Below are 23,609 nucleotides of genomic sequence, written 5' to 3'. Positions count from 1 at the left end.
TATTTTTATATAAATCACCCATATATTCAATAATTATACCAATAATTGTACTACAGCAGCTTTCGTATTTTTCTAGAGATTCATAGTTTTTTTTGTGCAGCAGGGGTCACTAGAATCTTTTCAGTCAGAGCTAGTTGTTGCAGAGGATGACCATTACTTCTTTGTTCTCGACTCTTCTTAGTAGGTCCTCTTTAATAAAATGGCTGGAAGCAATATTATGAGCCTGCGGTCCTTTACTGAGACTGTTTCTTTAACAGCGCTTTAGTGAGGCGGGACTATGACGTTAGGCACAGGCTGACACTGCTGATTGTGGAGGGAGGGAGGGTGAGGGGGGAGGGAGGAGGGGGAGGGGGGAGGGGACAGGGGGGAGAGAGAGGGAGACAGACAGGAGAAGCCAGTAGCTTCAACTTGCCGCAGCTGAGTCTTGGAACTCTCCTATGCTCATGAGGGTGGGTTGATCATCATCACTCAGTGCATAACAGATAAGTGACTGTCACTTCGTATAATCCATAGGAGTGGATTTTGGGATATCCTGTGGGACCACTTGTGCCAACCCTTGCCTGGGTACGTTGTGTGGTAACCACTAGAAGACAATATTCCTGTGACAGGTCACTTTTGGTGATAATTCGTATGTAGATACGGACAGATTCTACGGACAAGATCTTTGGCGACTATTCCTTTGTTTACCTGACGTGGAACCTGTGGAATACTTCGTACTTACCTTTTCTCTACATTTTACCTTGGATTACAAATATCTCTCTCCAAACATCATTTATTACATGGATGACTGAACTTTCTTACTTTAACATCTTAAAAATTTAAGCCTTATTCCCCCAAGCTTGATAGTTTGGGTGCTCTATTTACACATATATACACACATGACACCATTAACTTCTGTCTATCCTGTTTAAGTTACTATATGATAAGTAGTTACTAATAAAGATAGTGGTTTTTAACATCAAAACCAGACTCCATGTGTAATCTATTGCTGCTGGTACATAATAGCAACAAATTCTATGCCTCATTCACAACTTCCTAACCTCTGGATCACAAAAAAACACCAAGATTCGATATCTCTGAGAGAAGCAATGTCCAGGATGAAACATTTTGGGGAATGGAAAAAAGTGATAGTGTGCTGGAAACAGAATGTAACAAAGTCAAAAAAGAACATGCCTTATATTGCTTTCCTTCTGATGTACATTTACTTCAAAGCAAACTCAGAATAACAGATTAAAATGGAAAATACTGGATGTAAGCAGGGCAGAAATGGGCAGTTATGAACAAATCCCTATTAAAGAATTATTTAGTTTTATTTTGCTTGGTCTACTTCAGCTGCATACATCTTTAGAATCCAAATCTAGCTTCAAGTCCAAGAGAAGAGGCAGCACATGCAGAAACAAGTTTTGCAGAGGTTACATCATAACAGAATAAATATAAAATACTGAGAAAATGCTAAATGGTTTGAGCAATGTAACCAATTAAACAATCGTGGCTTCAAAATCTGAGTCAACCCATTGCTTTCTTGTTACTTCCTGGCTTATGATGATAGTTTTGGAAAAACTATGCAGCATCATAATGACTAATTGTTGAATTGTGGGTTTTTAATGCCTGTCTCATTAAGGAAATTACTTTAATTAGTTCAAGCCAGACAGGAAAGGTAATTTAACAGATAACAAGGAATTGACCCAGTCAAGTTTTTAAGAGATGTCTATTTACTTAATACAATATACCATTGTATATAAACTGAATTACCATTCAGAACAGCAAGTGTTGTCCATGCTAGGAATGCACACATTCCACAAAAATACTAAAAACAAACAAATGTATAGGACATAGTAGCGTAAGAGGAGATGTCCTCTGTGACAAGTTATTATTTGTAGCATTTGCTTTGGGTTTTACCTCTTCCTCAAGTACGTTTGTCCCTTCAGAGCCTCAAAGGTTTCACCTTGAAACATATCTTTGATTGCAAGACAACATCCAGCCAATGGAAATCAAATGTGGAATTACATTACTGCTACAAACACTGGTACTTCTTTATTATACAAGTATTGATCCTGTTTTTTAATCCTTGAGGAAAAAGTCAACACAAAGTGAAGGTGCCAAATTTAATAACTGAACATAAAGTTCATAAAGACTTAATTTTGCAGATCATGTAAATTAGTTTATTCTTCACTCCTTTTATTACATTCGTCAAAACCAATCCCTTCTCCTCCAAACTTTCAAGTAACATGGCTACACTTCATCTGAAGTTAAATGGAACAAGATTAAACATACCAATAACCTGGAGCTGCCAAAGAGGCAAAATAGATTGTCTCATGTCTACAATTTGGTCCTAGCCAGACACCAGCACTTTTTCCTCAGCATGATTTCCAACCAAGAAAGCTGCTTTTGAACAAAGTGTCTTTTAAAAAAAAACTCCCTTTGTAATACTGGCATTATGAGCGTTTCAGACAACAAATGTATTAATATGCAATGACTCAGATATAGTAAAAAAAAATCAGTGCAGTTAGAAGATTAGTTTGTGGTTAAGTCTTTAAAATTCCATCAAGTTTCTTAAGTAAGGGATGTTGGACTTAATCTACAGTGGTGACCCACTCCATGTAAAACCCAATTGTGCTGATCTAATGCCTCTGCTGCAATTGCTGTCCCAGTGCCTCCATACTTCCACTTTGGTTAGGAGCAAATAACATATTTTGTGGTACCTCTAGATACCAAAGTTACCAGCATAGTCCAGTCAGCAAGAGGACATTGGATGGTATAGCCAAGGGACACTTTCCAAAAATATCATCAATGGCTGACAAGAGTTGAGGACAGGCTTTGCTAACTGTTAAAAATATAGCTTAATTACACTTTGAAAAATATATACAAAGTTAAATAAATACACTTTAAGCATTTTGTAAAGCAAAGCAAAACAATACATCTGTTTTCGCTTTTAAATCTTGCTCTACACTTGAAAAAAATGGGCTCACAGATCCTGCATCAAATCCAATCTGCACTGAACTGTTAAATCTAGCCTTCTAATCCTGCCAATAAACCCAAGACTTTTGAGATTCACACGGCATGCACAGAATTCTGGGAGTAACTGTAAATAATGGCTTTCTGTCTGTCTTCACAGAAGACACACAAATGACAAAGCTAGGATTGAAAACTGATAAATAGTGGGAAAATGTTGATCTACTTCCTAGAATTTTAAAGGAGTTCACTTTAGAACAGATGCTGCAATCATCACCTTCCAAAATTCTATGGATTCTGGAAATAATCCTATGGATTAGAAAGCAGCAAAAGTGACAACATTTAAGAGGGAGAAAGAAAACAGGAAATCACTGATTAGTTAGCATAATGATTAGTTAGTCAGACAAATGCTTAAATTTACTGCGAAATACAGAAGAACACCTTGAAAAGAAGAACAGAATTTATAAGAGTAGGAATGGATTTGTGAAATATAAGTAACATATTGGAGCACTGAGGATATGTCTGGTAAAGGGACCTAGTGGATGTGATATACCACATGGAAGTTAATAGAAACTATATGTATATCCTTCATGGCTTCACTATTTAAAGAAAACAGATTTTTAAAGATTTAAAGAGACTTTTAATGATTAAGCTTATTTGTCGCATGTACATCAAAACAAACTGTAAAATCCATTGTTTGATTAACAAACAATTTTGAGTGTTTGCTAGGGGCAGCTCATAAATGAAACATGCATCTGGTACCAACATAGCATGCCCATAATGTACTTACCCTAACCTGTACATTTTTGGAATGTGGGAGAAAACATGTGGTCACAGGGAGAACATACAAACTCCTTACCAAAAGCATGACACTAACCACTACACCAACTTGTCGCCAGATAAGTTGGCAGGTGTAAGTAGATGTTTTTTGACAGTAAAGTAAGCACAATTAACTAGCAATGCCTCTAAACCTCAAATACTACCAAACTGGAATCAACACACAAGATCAGTTTGCAAATTTTAATAAAAGCTGCATACATTGAAGAGATCAGGAAAGACTTGTAACTGAATTACTGAAACAAGTAAATGACCTTTAATGTTTACAACCTGTATGCTTTGTAAATCAGCCACATTGAGATAACTTCATACCTCCTTTGAGAAAGAAATTAACACTAAATCAATCGTTAGTTTCGTGCAGCTTATTTCTAATATTTTCATCGGAGGAAGTGGTCGCTTGGCCACATCATCTCTTAAAAGAATCCCATTAGTACTATTCCCCAACTTAATTGGCTAAAAAACTTATTCTTTCTTACATGCTCATCATCTCCCTGAATGCTCCAGCTATCCATCTATACCATTGGGAATTTACCGACAAGTAAATCTTTTAAGATATGGGAGGAATAGGGGCACCTAGGGGAATCTCATTTCGCATGAAAATCTACACAGGATTGAGATCAGAACTCAATGTACATTGCTGGAGTTATGCAGCAGTAAGGCAAATATTAACATACAGTGGATTCCAGTTAATTGGGACACAACAAAACTAGTACATGTTGGCCTAATTAAGTAACCATATATGGTATAATCATATAACCATATAACAATTACAGCACGGAAACAGGCCATCTCGGCCCTTCTAGTCCGTGCTGAACGCTTACTCTCACCTAGTCCCATCTACCTGCACTCAGCCTATAACCCTCCATTCCTTTCCTGTCCATATAGCTATCCAATTTAACTTTAAATGACAACATCAACTTCCCCTATTAGTCATTGTTTCATGGAAATAGTTATATATGCTAAAAATGGCAAACTACCATTTAACTGATTAACAGATTATGTATTTAAATAAGATACAGAACAAATAAGAGAACTATCAATATAACTGTAGTAATAATCAATGGAGAAATTTATTCGTGCTGACCTTGTTCTTTTGACTGACAGTAAATGAATGTGGCCAAGTGGTTAAGGCATTGGACTAGCGACCTGAAGGTCATGAGTTTGAGCCCCAGCCGAGGGAACGTGTTGTGTCCTTGAGCAAGGCACTTAATCACACATTGCTCTGCGATGACACTGGTGCCAAGCTGTATGGGTCCTAGTGCCCTTCCCTTGGACAACATTGGTGTCGTGGAGAGGGGAGACTTGCAGCATGGGTAACTGCTGGTCTTCCATACAACCTTGCCCAGGCCTGCGCCCTGGAGAGTGAAGACTTTCCAGGCGCAATCTTGCAAGACTAAAGGATCCCTTTACTTTAAATGAACAAAATCAGCGCAGACATCTCGTGCAGATAATGGACGGCTTTCATACAACCTTGTTGACAACTGCATCCTCCAAATCTTCCTTTTAGTTGTAAAATTTAAGATGATCGTCAATACTTTCAAATTCTTTGTAGTTGCTAACTTGTTGAAGTAGTTAAATCGTTTCATTTTCACTCCCGGTCGTTTCTAGCATCTCCAACCCTGAATGCTTGAAACCACAATGAATAAAACAGTTCTGAATTGCCTTACTGCTTATTTCTCGCCAACTATCAGTGACCAAAATCACAGTTTTTTTAAAAAACATAAATTCACGCAACTGATGCTGTTTAAAAACTGAGGGGCCCTCCCCCTCCCACTTTCAAATCTCTTACTAACTCTTCCTTCAGTTAGTCCTGACGAAGGGTCTCAGCCTGTAACGTCGACTGTACCTCTTCCTACAGATGCTGCCTGGCCTGTTACGTTCACCATCAACTTTGATGTGTGTTGCTTGAATTTCCAGCATCTGCAGAATTCCTCTTGTTTGCATTTTTAATAAACAGCTGCAGTATTTTTTTATATCAAAATAAACTTAAATTAAAAGTTTAAAAATTTAGAAGAATGAATGGTGCAATGTCTTTTCTTTCTTATATTCATAGACAATGCATTAACTAGTGTTCTATTACATTTCTTAAAAATAACAGTATTATTGCCACTCATGTGACTCTCTACCCATGCTACCCCACTGAGCCCCTGTGGCAGCTGCACCAAGCTTCAGTGCATCCCTCAGCGCATACCCCTGAAGCTAGTGGCAGCATTCCTCTATGGACATCCCATGCAGTTAAGATTGATTGAATACATTGATTTATTTGTGGTACACAGTCTACTGCTCAAGCTATCATTATTGGTCTGGTATATCCACACTAAACTTAGAATGAACGCAAAGGGCCAATCATACTATCTCTCTGCACATTCAGTATACAGCAGAAGCTCCATTCCCAAACATATTGATGTCAAAAAAGATGTCAAAATTGTAGGAATTTTAAATATCACTTGTATTGAGGCACATTTGAAAACCATATAAAGTGTGTGAGCACGTGGCCAACTGGTTAAGGCATTCAACTAGCGATCTGAAGGTCGTGAGTCTGAGCCCCAGCTGAGGCGGCATGTTGTGTCCTTGAGCAAGGCACTTAAGGTGCTCTGCAACGACACTGGTGCCAAGCTGTACCGGCCCTTGCCCTTCCCTTGGACAACATTGGTGTCGTGGAGAGGGAAGACTTGCAGCATGGGCAACTGCCAGTTTTCCATACAACCTTGCCCAGGCCTGTGAGAGTGAAAACTTTCCAGGCACAGAGCCATAGTCTCGCAAGACTTACGGATGCCTTTATAAAGTGAAACAAGTGATCAAAAAGTATATTCACGAAAAACCCAATAATTCTTGAAGATAACTTTAAATAAACAATTAATAAATTATTTGCTTTTTGGTTTGATTTAAATTTCACAGTACCATACCCTGTATTGAAATTGATGCAATCTTCAATTTAACAGCATATTGGACTGGAGAAATTATTCCCCAGCATAATGTCGATGAATCCCAACAAAACTGATATTTGTTACTAAACTCTATTGATCTATGACTAAGTAGAGCTCAGATTTTCAGATGCAGCAGCATGTGTGTAAAAGCCTAAATCATCTATGCTCTAATTTTCACACCATCTCCCATTCCCATAACTTTCTTCCTCACTCCAAGAAAAGTCAGTCTGTTTGATTGAAGGCTACATTCCAATATGAAGTCAATCTGAATTTTCACCAAGTCCATCTCACACTTGCTATTGCATCAAGTGATGTGTAGCATTCTTTCTCTGGATACCAGGAATTAATTTAGCAGACATCTGATATATTCCAATTTGTATTCCAGCTTCACGATGTATGAGAACCAAAGAACCATTTTTCATTAAATTCATATTAATTTAAGATATTAATGTAGATACTGGCATTCAGCATTTAAACAAAAACCTGAAAAGTTTATTCAAATTGATATATTTAACACTTCCATGATTCTAAAGGAACTAAAAGCAACTAGCAGAATCTTCAGACCTATTTTCTGTTATCCTGCTGCACAGTTAGAAATATAAGACTCCATTCTATTCACTGGAGTCAAGTGAGAACCAAAATTACCTCCATAAAGATTGCAGTATAAGAAAACATCCCATCCATTCCTTTGGGTCAGAATTCTTCAGAAAAACCACAGAAAAGTACAACTATAGTGGATAATAATGCAGGCCAACGGGCACAAAGCAGGGAAGGAGGATATGCTGAGATCTCATTAAATGCAATTCACTGTTCAAGTTCCATTAACTCTCCTATTTTTGCTAATTAGTGTCAGCATTATTAGATTGGACAATGAGCAACTGCTGGGTGAACAATGTAGCAACAATGAAAATGGTTCACTAGAATAAAAACCTGGGTGGGTAAAAGAATAATGACCTGTGTTTCCCATACAAACAAACGAAGGAGTATTTTAAACTACTGGGCTTTATTATTCACAAAATGCATTTGTAACAACTGGGAAATGCAATTGTGGAGAGATGGTAGGAGGGTTTTTATGAGGTAGATGAGGGAAGAGGGGGGAGGAGAGGGGAGGGGGAGGGGGAGGGGGAGGGGGAGGGGGAGGGGGAGGGGGAGGGGGAGGGAGGGAGAGGGGGAGGGAGGGAGGGGGAGGGAGGGAGGGGGAGGGGGAGGGGGAGGGAGGGGGAGGGGGAGGGAGGGGGAGGGAGGGGGAGGGAGGGGGAGGGAGGGGGAGGGAGGGAGGGGGAGGGGGAGAGGGAGGGAGGGGGAGGGGGAGGGGGAGGGGAGGGGGAGGGAGGGAGGGAGAGGGGGAGGGGAGGGAGGGAGGGAGAGGGGGAGGGGAGGGGGGGAGGGGGAGGGAGGGAGAGGGGGAGGGGGAGGGAGGAGAGGGGGGAGAGAGGGGAAGGGAGGAGAGGGGGAGAGGGGAGGGGGAGAGGGGGAGAGGGGAGAGGGTAGGGGGAGAGGGGGGAGAGGGGGAGGGGGAGAGGGGGGAGAGGGGGAGGGGGAGAGGGGGAGAGGGGGAGAGGGAGAGGGGGAGGGGGAGGGAGAGGGGGAGGGGGGAGGGAGAGGGGGGAGGGGGAGGGGGAGGGAGAGGGGGAGGGGGGAGGGAGAGGGGGAGGGGGGAGGGAGAGGGGGAGGGGGGAGGGAGAGGGGAGGGAGAGGGGGAGGGGAGATGGGGAAGGGGAGATGGGGAAGGGGAGAGGGGGGAAGGGGAGAGGGGGAGGGGGAGAGGGGAGGGGGGAGGGGGAGGGAGGGGGGGAGGGAGAGATGGGGAAGGGGAGATGGGGAAGGGGAAGGGGAGATGGGGAAGGGGAGATGGGGAAGGGGAGATGGGGGAAGGGGAGAGGGGGAGGGGGGAGAGGGGAGGGGGGAGAGGGAGGGGGGGAGAGGGGGAGGGGGGAGAGGGAGAGGGGGAGAGGGAGAGGGGGAGGGGGGAGAGGGGAGGGGGGAGAGGGAGGGGGGAGAGGGGGAGGGGGGAGAGGGGGAGGGGGGAGAGGGGGAGGGGGGAGGGGGAGAGGGGGAGGGGGAGGGGGAGGGAGAGGGGGAGGGGGGAGGGAGAGGGGGGAGGGGGGAGGGGGGAGGGAGGGGGGGAGGGAGAGATGGGGAAGGGGAGATGGGGAAGGGGAGATGGGGAAGGGGAGAGGGGAGGGGGGAGAGGGAGGGGGGAGAGGGAGGGGGGAGAGGGGGAGGGGGGAGAGGGAGAGGGGGAGGGGGAGAGGGGGAGGGGGAGAGGGAGGGGGGGAGAGGGGGAGAGGGAGAGGGGGAGGGGGGAGAGGGAGAGGGGGAGAGAGAGAGGGGGAGGGGGGAGAGGGAGAGGGGGAGAGGGAGAGGGGGAGGGGAGGGGGAGGGGGAGAGGGGGAGGGGGAGAGGGGAGGGGGGAGAGGGGAGGGAGAGGGGGAGGGGGGAGGGAGAGGGGGAGGGGGAGAGGGGGAGGGGGAGAGGGGGAGAGGGGGAGGGGGAGAGGGGGAGGGGGGAGGTGGGAGGGAGGGGGGAGAGAGGGGGAGAGGGAGGGGAGGGGAGGGGGAGAGGGAGGGGAGGAGGAGGGGGAGGGGAGGAGGAGGGGGAGGGGAGGGGGCGGGGAGGGAGGGGGAGGGGGGAGAGGGGGAGAGGGAGAGGGGGGAGGGAGAGGGGGGAGGGGGAGGGGGAGGGAGAGGGGGACGGAGAGGGGGGAGGGGGAGGGGGAGGGAGAGGGGGGAGGGAGAGGGGGGAGGGGGAGGGGGAGGGAGAGGGGTGAGGGAGAGGGGGGAGGGGGAGGGGGGAGAGGGGGAGAGGGAGAGGGGGAGAGGGAGAGGGGGGAGGGAGAGGGGGGAGGGGGAGGGGGAGGGAGAGGGGGAGGGAGAGGGGGGAGGGGGAGGGGGAGGGAGAGGGGGGAGGGGAGGGGGAGGGAGAGGGGGGAGGGGGAGGGGAGGGGGAGGGAGAGGGGGGAGGGAGAGGGGGGAGGGGGAGGGGGAGGGAGAGGGGGGAGGGGGAGGGGGAGGGAGAGGGGGGAGGGGGAGAGGGGGAGGGAGAGGGGGAGGGGGAGAGGGGGAGGGGAGGGGAAGGGAGGGGGAGAGGGAGGGAGGGAGGGGGAGAGGGAGGGAGGGAGGGAGAGAGGGAGGGAGAGAGGGAGGGAGAGAGGGAGGGGGGGAGAGGGGAGGGGGAGAGGGAGAGGGGGAGAGGGAGAGGGGGAGGGGGAGAGGGGGAGGGGGAGAGGGGAGGGGGGAGAGGGAGGGGGAGAGGGGGAGGGGGAGAGGGGGAGGGGGGAGAGGGGGAGGGGGGAGAGGGGGAGGGGGGGAGGGAGAGGGGGAGGGGGAGGGAGAGGGGGAGGGGGGAGGGAGAGGGGGAGGGGGAGGGAGAGGGGGGAGGGGGGAGGGAGAGGGGGAGGGGGGGGAGGGAGGGGGGAGGGAGAGATGGGGAAGGGGAGATGGGGAAGGGGAGAGGGGGAAGGGGAGAGGGGGGAAGGGGAGAGGGGGGAAGGGGAGAGGGGGGAAGGGGAGAGGGGGAGGGGGAGAGGGGAGGGGGGAGAGGGAGGGGGGAGAGGGAGGGGGGAGAGGGAGGGGGGAGAGGGGGAGGGGGGGAGAGGGGGAGGGGGGAGGGAGAGGGGGAGGGGGGAGGGGGAGGGGGGAGGGGGAGAGGGGGGGGGGGAGGGGGGAGGGGGGGGAGGGGAGGGGGAGAGAGAGGGGAGGGGAGGGGAGGGGAGGGGAGGGGAGAGGGAGGGGAGGGGAGGGGGAGGGGGAGGGGAGGGGAGGAGGAGGGGGAGGGGAGGGAGGGGGAGGGGGGAGAGGGGGAGAGGGAGAGGGGGGAGGGAGAGGGGGGAGGGAGAGGGGGGAGGGGGAGGGGGAGGGAGAGGGGGGAGGGAGAGGGGGGAGGGGGAGGGGGAGGGAGAGGGGGGAGGGAGAGGGGGGAGGGGGAGGGGGAGGGAGAGGGGGGAGGGGGAGAGGGGGAGGGAGAGGGGGGAGGGGGAGAGGGGGAGGGGAGGGGAAGGGAGAGGGAGGGGGAGAGGGAGGGAGAGAGGGAGGGAGAGAGGGAGGGAGAGAGGGAGGGAGAGAGGGAGGGGGAGAGGGAGAGGGAGAGGGGAGAGGGGAGAGGGGGAGGGGGGAGAGGGAGGGAGAGAGGGAGGGGGAGAGGGAGGGAGAGAGGGAGGGAGAGAGGGAGGGGGAGAGGGAGAGGGGAGAGGGGAGAGGGGGAGAGGGAGAGGGGAGAGGGGGAGGGGGGAGGGGGAGGGAGGGGGAGGGGGGAGGGGGAGGGAGGGGGAGGGGGGAGGGGGGAGGGAGAGGGGGGAGGGGGGAGGGAGAGGGGGGAGGGGGGAGGGAGGGGGGAGGGAAGGGGAGGGGGAGGGGGAGATGGGGAAGGGGAGAGGGGGGAGGGGGGAGAGGGAGAGGGGAGAGGGAGAGGGGCAGGGGAGAGGGAGAGGGGGGAGGGGGAGATGGGGAAGGGGAGGGGGGAGAGGGGAGGGGGAGAGGGGGAGGGGGAGGGGAGGGGAAGGGGAGGGGAAGGGGAGAGGGAGGGGGAGAGGGGAGAGGGGGATGGGGGAGGGGGGAGAGGGGGAGAGGGGGAGGGGGAGAGGGGGAGGGGAGTGGAGGGGAGGGGAGGGGGAGGGGAGGGGGAGGGGAGGGGAGGGGGAGGGGGAGGGGGAGGGGGGAGAGGGGGAGAGGGGAGAGGGGGAGGGGGGAGGGGAGGGGGGAGAGGGGGAGGGGGGAGGGGGAGAGGGGGAGAGGGGGAGAGGGGGAGGGGGGAGAGGGGGAGGGGAGGGGAGAGGGGGGAGGGGGAGGGGGGAGGGGAGGGGAGGGGGAGGGGAGAGTGAGAGGGGGAGAGTGAGAGGGGGAGAGGGGGAGAGGGGGGAGAGAGGGGGGAGAGGGGGAGAGGGAGGGGGAGGGGGAGAGGGGGAGAGGGGGAGAGGGAGGGGGAGGGGGATAGGGGGAGGGGGAGAGGGGGAGGGAGATAGGGGGTGGGGGAGGGGGAGAGGGGAGTTGGAGGGGTTGGGGGAGTGGTAGGGGAGGCGAGGGAGAGGGAGAGGGGGGATGGGGAGGGGAGAGGGGGGATGGGGAGTGGAGAGGGGAGTTGGAGGGGTTGGGGGAGTGGGAGGGGAGGAGGGGAGGGTGGAGGCAGGAGATGGGGTAAGGGAGGGGAGGAGGGGAGGGTGGAGGCAGGGGGAGGAGAACGGGAGGGGAGTGGGAGGTGTGGGAGAGGGAGAAGGGGAAGGGAGAAGAGCGTGGAGGTGGAGAGGAGAGGGAGTGTAGGGAGAACTGCTGGGAGTGGAGGGGTTGGAGAGGAGGGAGGGGGAGGGGGAGAGGGGGGGAGAGGAGGGAGGGGGAGGGGGGAGGGGGAGAGGGGGTAGAGGGGGGGAGAGGGAGAGGGGAGAGGGGCAGGGGGGAGGGAGGGGGAGGGGAGATGGGGAAGGGGAGGGGGGAGGGGGGGAGAGGGGGAGAGGGAGAGGGGCAGGGGGAGAGGGGCAGGGGGAGGGAGGGGGAGGGGGGAGAGGGGGAGGGGGAGGGGGGAGAGGGGGAGAGGGGGAGGGGGGAGGGGAGGGGAGGGGGAGGGGGGAGGGGAGGGGGAGGGGGAGGGGGAGAGTGAGAGGGGGAGAGTGAGAGGGGGAGAGGGGGGAGGGGCAGGGGGAGAGGGGGGAGGGGCAGGGGGAGGGGGAGAGGGGGGAGAGGGGGGAGCGGGGGGGAGAGGAGGGAGGGGGAGGGGGGAGGGAGAGGGGGAGGGAGAGGGGGAGGGGGAGGGGAGAGGGGGAGGGGGAGGGGGAGATGGGGAAGGGGAGAGGGGGAGGGGGAGAGGGGGAGAGGGATAGGGGGAGGGGGGAGGGGGAGGGGGATGGGGGAGTTGGAGGGGTTGGGGGAGTGGGAGGGGAGGAGAGGGAGAGGGGGAGGGGGGATGGGGAGGGGAGAGGGGAGTTGGAGGGGTTGGGGGAGTGGGAGGGGAGGAGGTGGGAAGGGAGGGGAGGAGGGGAGGGTGGAGGCAGGAGATGGGGTAAGGGAGGGGAGGAGGGGAGGGTGGAGGCAGGGGGAGGTGGACGGGAGGGGAGTGGGAGGTGTGGGAGAGGGAGAAGGGGAAGGGAGAAGAGCGTGGAGGTGGAGAGGAGAGGGAGTGTAGGGAGAACTGCTGGGAGTGGAGGGGTTGGAGAGGGAAGGGATGGGGTTAGGAGAAAAGTTGAACTGGAGATAGGGTTACCTGAATTTCATGTTCATAAAGTGGATTATAATCCACACAGGTGGAATATAAAGTGTTATGCCTCTACTTTGAGTTGGGACTTACTCTGACTAAAGATGAACAGGTCATTGCAGACAGGATGCAGGTGGACTGCCAATTGGTCACCCTGCCTGCCTTTGGTTTTGGTGCTGTAATGGAGGCTATATTAGAATGTAGTAATTGAAGTAGTTAGAAGCGGGGTAGTACATGAATCTTTGCCTCACCTGGAAGAACCATCCCTTGATGGTACTGAGAAAGGAGGTTTAAGAACAAATATTGTATCTCTGTGGTTACAAGGGTAAGTGCTAGGGATAAGCAAACCAGAGAGTCACAGAATTTGCCGTCCCTGTGGAAGGCAGAGCACAGCAGAAAGATTTGTTATTAGCGACATCTATTTGTTGGTGGAATTAACGAAGGATGATGTGCAGAATAAGGAGCTGAGAGAGGAAAGATGGTAAGCTGTTAAGGTAAAGACCATCCTTGACTTTCTGGCTCGTTTATCCCTCCTCACCCTTTCCTTCTTGGCCCCAGGCTCTTTACCCTAAAAACTTGCCGACTACATTCTGATGTGGTCCCCTCCATGTTTGTGAGACTAAGCACAGACCAGGCAACTGATGCACAGAACACATGCACTCCGTCCTCTCTGACCTCCCACTTGGATACAATTTCAAACTCCCCTCCCGTTCCCATGCTGACCTGTTGATTGCTGGCTGCCTTCGCTGCAAAGAAAGTGAATCTGTAGAATTCACTGCCACAGATGGCTGAGGAGGCTCAGTCACTGGATGTACTTAAACCAGAGAATGGTAGGGTTCTTGATTAGTAAGGATGTCAACGGTTATGGGGAAAAAACAAGAGAATGGAGTTGAAAGGAATAATAAATCACCCAAAATTGAATGGACTAATTCTACTCTTACATCTCATGTCTTAAGGCAAGGTTCAACACAAACTGGAGGAACAACACTTCATATTCCACCTGGGAGGTCTACAGCACAATGGACAAACATTGAATTTCCAATTTCAGGTAGCCCTTATCTCCAGATCTCAAACCCCTTTCCCTTTTGTCCATCTGCAGAGTTAAGTATTTTGTTTGTTTGCAGTAACCACAATAAAGCTTTGAATAAAGTATATTTGGGAATTAACAATATTAGTTAATAAATTAAACTTAAACTAACCTAATAAATTAGTTTATTTCAGATTAATCATATTGACAGTTATTTAAATCTCACTATATTTCATGAAACACTAACCATTTGATTTCAGTCTTCAACAGCTTGCAATTTTTGTTTTCCCTAATTCAAGGTTTGGTAAAATAATACTTGAGGATTAATAAAACTAATACATGGAAGAAGAATAACCACCCAATATTCTTGGGATCATCTCTATGGCAATATTTTTACTGTTGTCTTTTCTGTTGGCACGCCAGGTTCCTGAAAGCAGAAGCTGGTTTCCTTATATGACATTTCACTGTATAAATACCACTGAATGTACTGCTATTAACCCACCTGCTGTTCCTAATTAATGTTAGTGTGATTAGATTGGACAATTAGCAATTGCTGTGTGAATAATGCACCAGTTACAAAACTGTGGTATTAAAAAGAACAAGGAAAGCTCATCCAAATTAATTAGAATTCTCCAACCACACAATTTCTTTTATTCACCAACATAGAAAATAATTTTGCTAAGTTGAGGCACAATTAATGATAGTAAATACAAATGCCCAATCTACTGCTTCATTCTATAGACAACTGTACAAGAGATGTTTCAAATTTATCGTTATTTACATTAAGCCATTTTGTTGGATTTTATGCATGTTCATGGAGCAGATTTTCTTTTGTCTATTGAAATATATAAAATACACAACAGAAGAAAATAGACATTGGACATTTTCTAAATTTTAGTTTTACATATACACACATCTGCCTTAGATATTCTGAGATGTAAAATTCACATTTTTGTAACATTTTGCAAAGATAGTAAGAATAGTGGGTACAGAAACTATATATACTTGAGGCCTACTGTTGGTCAGGATTGACCATTGATGCTGCATTACACGCTGTCTACATGATACGCAAGTCAGTACACAAGCTAGAGCAGTACAATATGGAAGGCAAACTGTTGCCCGTATAGCAGGCTCCCCCTTGCTATGCAGTTGATAAATTCAAAGGAACAGCAGTGACCAATACAGTTCGGCTCCAGCTGTGTCACAGGAGTTGCCAATCAGAGTTGAACTCAATTTAGGACTGCCTTAGGGACCACAGCTCCGGAGTTGTCCTCAGGTTTACACCCGAAGCCTTCCCCATGAGTGAGTACAGCCACAAGGCATCAGAGATCTGAGATCAATTTTCTTTCTCCTAGATGAGCTGGCAACCACAGCTGACGAGCTCCTTCTGCCTGAAATGACTGGTTTTAAGGCTCTGGTAACCTGCCTTTACCCCTTCTCCTATCAGAAGAAATTGTTCTGCTGGGCTTAGTCTCAGCCATACATGAGTAAATAGTAATTTAAAGATAAACTTTAATGACAAATGTTGGTATCTGTGCTACAGCAGATAAGCTTACTCTGTAAAGGTGGAAATTTATTGCAGATGAAGTAAATAGGGAAATACATACTCCATTGTATAAATCTGAATTTGGGCCACTTCATTAAGATGGGAGACAAAGGAAAGACAAGTAAAAATGTAGGCTCTGTTTGCATCAAATTTTTCAAAATAATAAGTTTCAATCAGTTAAATCATTAACAAGATTAGCATTCTTTACAGACCACCACATTCACAGTGATCAAGCAACACTGTTCACAGGATTAGTTAGAACTAAAAGATGTGACTATCTTCCAACATGCTGGAGGAACTCAGCAGGTCGGGCAGCATCCGTGGAAAAGATCGGTCGACGTTTCGGGCCGGAATCCTTCGTCAGGACTGTAGGGGGAGGGGCAGAGGCCCAAAACGTCGACCGATCTTTTCCACGGATGCTGCCTGACCTGCTGAGTTCCTCCAGCGTGTTCTGAGTGTTGCTTTCACCCCAGCATCTGCAGATTATTTTGTGTTTGTGAATATCTTCCTCTGTCTTCAAGTAATTTTGCAACTCTAGCATAAAGAGAACATTGATTCATGCAAAACCGTGGAAAAGAATGGGTTAAAAAGATATTGTGAAAAATATGATGCGAATGTGAAAACAGATGAAAATAGACGATAAAACAGAAAAGACATCACAAATTTTTGTTTCAACATTGTCAAGACATTCTATTAACAAGAAGTTTCAATAAGTCTTACAAGATTAATTGAATTACAAAATAAACAAGTGCTAAACAGAAGAATAAAAAATAGCCTCAATGAGTTTGTGCAAAATCCAACCAAACAACTCGATAGTTCGAAATTGAATGAAAATTCTGAAATATCATCAGTCGTACAATTGTTGAAAAAATGTAACAGTAGATTGGGCATTTCAATTTATTAACATTATTATGCATCAATTTAGCAGAATTACAACCTGTGGTCACTTTATAAACTGGCCACTGAGTGTATTTCTGAGGTCTTCTGCTGCTGTTGCCCATCGACTTCAAGTTTTGATGTGTTATGCATTTAGAGATGCTCCATGTTGTAATGCGTGGTTACTTGACTTACTGCCGTCTTTCCGTCACCTGGCCATCTGACCTCTCTCATTAACAAGGCATTTTCACTCACAGAGCTGCCACTTCTGTTTTTTTTTGCACCGTTCTCTGTAAATTCTCGAGAGTGTTGTATGTGAAAATCCCAGAAGATCAGTAGTTTCTGAGATACTCAAACAACCTTGTCTGGCACCAACAATCATTCCATGGTTAAGGTCATTTTAATACTACAGCTTCATGGTTGCTGTATTAATCTTCATGCACACATGAATTTCAAATCATTGGATAGCTTGTGGCTCCATAGTTATTAGACTGAAAACAGATGCATCAAAAGTGTTGTGTACAACACTACAGCTTCAAAGGGTATAAATATTTCAACCTCAAATAGTAAATTTTCTAAATTACAGAAGACTTTTTATGACAGACACAGGTTAAAAGATTCAGGACAATGACAGGAAATCACAGAAGAGAAACAGATTGACTGCCATCACCCGATGGTCAATATGGCCTAATTTATTTGCTTGGATTAATGCCTGCTTTGTTTTGTGTCTGTCACAATAATCAAGACCTCAAACCTGCCACAAACCCATGGTCTGCCAGGCAGCAGTGATTCTCGTTTCTTTAAGTCTTATACCACGAACAGCAGACAGTATAAACACACTGGAAACAAATTTCACAACATATGCCAGTGATAGTAAACCTGATTCTGTGAAATACCACCAATGTTTTCTATCCTAAATCATCCATATCCACTGGTACAATAAGCGAACCAGCACTGTTTTCTCACAGTATCCAATACTGAGGCCCTATTTACTTTCATTCAACTTCACACTACAACCCCATCACTTGCATGTGCAAAAAGTGACTCTCTTTCAACAGGCACTCTTATCTGAGTTCTGTCATGGAAAGCAATTACCAGATAGAGAGAAGGAAAGAGTCAAAGATGTGCTCAAAGCCTCTTTTAAGAAAGTGTAATATCCCAGTCAATTTGTGTGAATTTCTGACCCATGAGCAGTGGAAGTGCAGAAGGAGCATTCAGGATAGCACTGAAAATCCCAAGTCCATGCGGCAGCACACAATAGCCCAGCATTCAAAGCGGAAAACGTACACCACCTTACAAACTACCAAGCATCTCCTGTCTTCAGTAAAATCTGCAGAGGTTGTAGCAAAATAAACTGCATGTGTTAAACATCAAAGTGTTCAAAATTTCTTTGGCAAGCTGGTATGAAAAATATATTGACACTATTGATCCCAAAAGTATTCTCTTGAAGATTCTTTATGAGATCACTGACGTTTTTCAGAAAACTTCATTTTTGTGATTTTGAAGTTATTGATTTAAGAATTTGGTAGCACTCCAGTTGAGAAGTTTCCCAATAGGGTTCTTATTGTTTTATTAAAATGAGTCTTACAAAATAACATAGCCCAGCCTTTGACAGTTCATCGGACTGATTTTTTAGGGAATTTTCATTCCTCGGTTATCATCAAAATAGGAGAATTAAACTCTTTTAAACACAATGGATAAACAATCGTGGAAGACAAAATTATGCACTACTATCTTCAGAGCATTACTATTAAAGTTCTTCAACTGTCAGGTGACCTCAAATGCTATTTAAAATGTATAACTGAAATATATAAATACTAGCACTGCTAGTGGAGTTACTATCAAAATGCTAATTTAGGAACCACTTGGGTAAATAGATTCAGGGATGGAGCTTTGAAGGATGTGGGCCAAATACAAAAAATTGTGACTAGACAGGTGGGCACCATGGATTCGTTGAGCTGAAAGGCCTGTATCTGTGTTGTATTGTTTCATGACTATCTTAGTGATGGAAAATTATGAAAAACAATCTTGTAAAAAACTTCCATTTGTGTATGCTACACAAACATATCCTCTGTGTTCCCTATATATATATATATATATATATATATATATATATATATATGTAATAATCACAGAAGCCAAACTCAAGTGATTCATTCCATCTAACAGCAAGAAATGATGAGAGCACTGGATACTGCAGAACTACAAGACCAGGCAACATTCAGCTATGGTACTAAAGATCTGTGTCTGCATCTAATGAAGCTGTTCCAGCACAGCTACACCACTGGCATCTACCCAACACCATGAGCATATTCAGTTTACCAAATACAGGACAAATTCAATCAATCTAATTAACACCCAATCAGTCATCAGCAAAGTGATTAAAGGTGTCATCAACAGTACTATCAAATTGCATTTAATCACCAGTTACCTGCACACTAACGTGCAGTTTGAGTTGCACTTGTACCACTGAAAGCAAACCTCATTACAACCTTGGTCCAAATGTGGACTGGAGAGCTGAATTCCAGAGGTATGGTAAGTGTGACTAATACACCAAAGCAATATTTGCTGTATTGTGGTAAAAGGATCCCTGATAAAACTGAAGTCAGTGCACAAGGGGATAACACTGACAGTTGAAGTTATGTCTCATATAAAGGAGGATGACCAAAGTCAATGGAGGTCAATAGTCATAGGCCTGGAACATCAGTGCAGTAGCTCCCCAAGACAACAAACTGAGCCCACCTATCATCAGCAATGAAGGATGCATTATGATAAATAGCATATAAAAGTTTTGGTCCGAAAACCACTGGTTGACTACCAAATAAAAGATACCAACATGAAGGGCTGATGTTGCCAATTAATTATAATTTCCTAGTAGATTCTCTAGCAACTTTAAAAATGGTACTATTACAATTTATGTAGCAAGAAACAATGTTACCTATTCTACTATGCCTTGGCCACCCAGATGTGTTAGCATAACATTTACATTTACTGTACATATGCACAGCATTTTCTCTCATCCATTTCATTGTTTCAGTATATATTTCACGGTCTGCACGAGGTAAATAAAATGTCCTGCCTTCATTATTACTTGATTTAAACTCTAGAATTCCCAGCACAAAAGCAAAGGGTAGAGGCAGTTCAAGTTGGAGAACTATGTTGTTCTCAGAGGCATTTGAGACTGAACAATAAATGTTGGCATGTCTGTGATGCCCAGCTTCCAAAACAAAAATAATACACCAACTGTAGCTTAGTCATGAGTTCTATCATACCTATTTGTTCTAATTCTTCAAATTTTTGTGCTGAATTACAGTGCACAACTTTGCTTGAGGATGCAGTGAAAAAACAAATGATCAACTCAATGGACATTATTTTATTAATTTAAATATCAAACCGTTAATGAAAAACACTCATCATGTACCTGCACTAAATTCCACACAGTAAAGGGTAACAGGTTTGTTGTCTGAATTTCACAACTATTCCACTAAGCTGAGTTCATTGTGACACTAATTTGGTAACCATTTTTAAATCCTTTGATTCAATTTACAACATGTGAATGGAACATTTTGTTTTACATCAGTGCCAAAAATAGGCAGGAAAGACAGATTTATTACTCTTCTATCTTGCAAGTTCTGCATTCTGTGGACATTGGTTTAATCAGCAGAAAGGAAAGCTATTAAATGTGGTAAAAATAGCAACAATCAATAGGTTAATGGGCAATCTAACCAACAATATTGCACAGGGAACATTTATCCTACAGCTGATGCATTCCTTGCAGCTGCAATTGCTACAAGTTCTTCATTTCAATCCATAGTCAAAACTGCAAACTGATGTATAAATTATTTGTTTAAGAACTGCATTAGTGCAAATTGGTGTCAGCAAAATTAAATTCACGTATCAACTATTCAGCTCACTTCTACCATCCAACATAATTCTCTAAAATTAATTGTAAATATAAAGAAAGTAAACCACATATATACCTGTTTATATCAAATGAGCAGTTATTGACTGAGCAGACTGCCATGCATATTGGCAAAACAAAACTGAGATAGGGGATTTGTTGCATTCAGAAATGGAATTATTTTCAAATGGAAAGGATGGGGGAGGGGTGGGATGAAAGAACATACAGTCCTTAGAATATAAAAAATAGCAATCTCTAATTCTGCCGTTTTACATGAATCTGGATTGTATACATGACTGTTTTTACATTTCATTTCAAATAAATGCTAGACTTTCCAATGTCACTGAGCCAGTGAACAGAAACACTGGGCAACCCCTGCATTCCTTACAATTTTGTGAATTATAATTAGTGAAACCAATGTTATCTACACCACAATGAAAAAAAAAATTCAAACAGAAATGACCACTTTGCAGGACAACTTTGCTTAATTAATCTTCAGCAGTTTGCCACTTTAATCCTCTATACTTCTATACAATGAAACCCATGCAAGCTCGAGAAATAACACTTTATCTTCTTTCGAGGCAGACTGGAATCCTTAGGACTCAATACTGACTTCAACTATCTCATAATTAGGCTTTCCAGTTTGTGTGATATAGGCCAGCCCTGACTCATGATTATCAATGTGTATCATCAACCCAGTTCTTCCCCTTCCATATATACAACTTGACCTGTTGAGTATTTCCAGCCTAATCATTTATTGCTGATACCCAGCAACTGCTGTGCTTTGCAAATGAGTTCCAGACATTACAGCTTAAAATAAACAAGCATTCACGACCTCTTTTAGATTGTACCAGCAGCTATCGTTTCATCTGAACTCTCTTGGTTTTCATCCGAAAAGAGAAATTCCCTTTATTTACTCCATCCCTCTATCTCCTCGACAACTTAAAAAGCAACCAACAGCACCTTCCATCCTAATTATAACTTCTACCATCTGCAAGCAAGCAGCAACATGGGAACATCATTACCTATGGCTTCTCTCCAAGTCACATAACACCACCTTAATGTGGAAACACATCACAGCTCGGTCTAAATCATGGAACTTCTGATCCAGTAACATTAGAAGATCTGATAAACAAGAGATTCTGCAGATGAGCGACACACATAAAAGTTGCTGGTGAACGCAGCAGGCCAGGCAGCATCTCTAGGAAGTGGTACAGTCGACGACTGGACCGAGACCTTTCGTCAGTACGAACTGAAAGAAGAGCTAGTAATTGATGTCGAGTAGACTGTGAGTTTGCTGGGGTGATATACTGCGTCCGGTGCTCCCGATGCAGCCTTCTATATATTGGCGAGACCCGACGCAGACTGGGAGATCATTTCGCTGAACACCTACGCACTGTCCGCCAGAGAAAGCAGGATCTCCCAGTGGCCACACATCTTAATCCCACGTTCCATTCCCATTCTGATATGTCTATCCACGGCCTCCTCTACTGTAAAGATGAAGCCACACTCAGTTTGCAGGAACAACACTTTATATTCCGTCTGGGTAGCCTCCAACCTGATGGCATGAACATCGACTTTTCAAACTTCCGCTAATGCCCCACCTCCCCCTTGTACCCCATCTGTTATTTATTTATATACACACATTCTTTTTCTCTCTCTCCTTCTTTCCCTCTGTCCCTCTCACTATACCCCTTGCCCATCCTCTGGGTTTTCCCCCCTCCCCCTTTTCTTTCTCCCTAGGCCTTCCGTCCCATGATCCTCTCATATCCCTTTTGCCAATCAACTGTCCAGCTCTTGGCTCCATCCCTCCCCCTCCTGTCTTCCCCTATCATTTTGGATATCCCCCTCCCACTTTCAAATCTCTTACTAGTTCTTCTTTCAGTTAGTCCTGATGAAGGGTATAGGCCCGAAGCATCGACTGTACCTCTTCCTAGAGATGCTGCCTGGCCTGCTGTGTTCACCAGCAACTTTTATGTGAGTTGCTTGAAGTTTCAGCATCTGCAGATTTCCTCGTGTTTGAGATTCTGCAGATGCTAGAAATCCAGAGCAACACACACAAATGCAATTCTGATGAAGAGCCTTAGCCAAAAATGTTGAATGTTCATTCTTCTCTATAGATGCTGCATAATCCACTGAGTTCCTCCAGCATTTTGTGTGTTACACCAGATGATCTAAGCCAGTTTAACGTATACCACCACCACCTTCTGGACAGTCACTGATCCTAAAAATGAATGAAAATGTTCAAAATTTTACTACTAACTTCCTTTTTTGCAAAGCAACTACATCCACAATTCCATCGACACCAATATTTTATTTTATCCAATATTCTGGAGGCGGAGGGGAGTAATGATGGTGCTAAACGGCGACTCCTTTGCTTGCATCTTTGTAACCAGTTCTATTTCCATCTTTAATATCTTTATTTTTCCCTTTCAGGGTTCTTTTGAAGATCCTGACCTGGAGTTACACACTAACTGTTTTTTTGCAGGAATGGGACCCGCTTGCAGGGTTTCATAACTGGCCGTTGTTGTTCGGCACACCAAGGGCTCGGCCTAAGAGTCCGGCTCAGATTTGGAAGCCTAGGATCTCAGGGCTCTGGAGACGGGCGGATTGAGGGTCGGTGTCACGGCAGGAGACCCGTGTGTCATCAGAGGAGTCAGAATATCTACGGCTGTATGCCCGGAGACCCGAGATCTTTGAGATCTTTGAGATCCTTGGGTACAGAGCTCGAAAAAGCAATGTACACCTCTCTCTCCCTTATTTGGGAGCGAGAGAGTCTGTGGTATGTCATATACCGGGTGAAACTCGACGTCTTTGGTGTAACTGCAATTCTGTGTCTTTGCTATTGCTTTGCTCACGCTTGAGTGCTCAGTGGCAGGTGCCGATGCTTTTTTATTGCCAGTGGGGGGAGGGGGATTTGTTACTTGCTGCCACTTACACACAGGAGGGGGGAGCTGGGGCATACTTTGGGGTTCTAACATTTAACTGTCGTTCATTCTTTGGAGCACTCCTCTGTTTGCATGGATGGTTGTGAAGAAAAAGTATTTCAGGATTTATATCGTATACATTTCTCTAACATTGAATTGGACCATTGAACCTTTAGTTATACACTCACTTCTTCAGTGAATATTTTCATTTTTGAGTATACAAAATAATTTAATAATGATATTCATTTCTATTTTATCAGTCTAAAAGACAAATATTATTCGTTGCTAACACTGCCAAGCAAAAGTGATTTGCCCTCCCAGGCAGAATACAGAGATAAACTTTATACCCAAGTTTTAGGAAGAGTGAATTATCCACCCGTGTTTTTTAAGAGCAGAGTAAGACCCACAACTCAGTAAAATTTAATTTAATGAAAGT

At 46.4% G+C, this 23,609-nt stretch overlaps 1 protein-coding gene and 1 pseudogene across 7 annotated transcripts in view; both read right to left on the bottom strand.

Annotated features, from left to right (window-relative positions):
- Positions 1–23,609, bottom strand: part of trappc9 (trafficking protein particle complex subunit 9) — a 749,291-nt gene that overhangs the window by 239,216 nt on the left and 486,466 nt on the right. The window lies entirely within an intron of this gene.
- On the bottom strand, positions 7,828–10,208 carry LOC134356684 (basic proline-rich protein-like; annotated as a pseudogene).

The sequence above is a fragment of the Mobula hypostoma genome, chromosome 1 (genome assembly GCF_963921235.1).
Source record: "Mobula hypostoma chromosome 1, sMobHyp1.1, whole genome shotgun sequence".
Taxonomy (NCBI): domain Eukaryota; kingdom Metazoa; phylum Chordata; class Chondrichthyes; order Myliobatiformes; family Myliobatidae; genus Mobula; species Mobula hypostoma.
The sequence above is the reverse complement of the archived record's forward strand: the minus strand, read 5'-3'. Positions and strand labels throughout refer to the sequence as shown.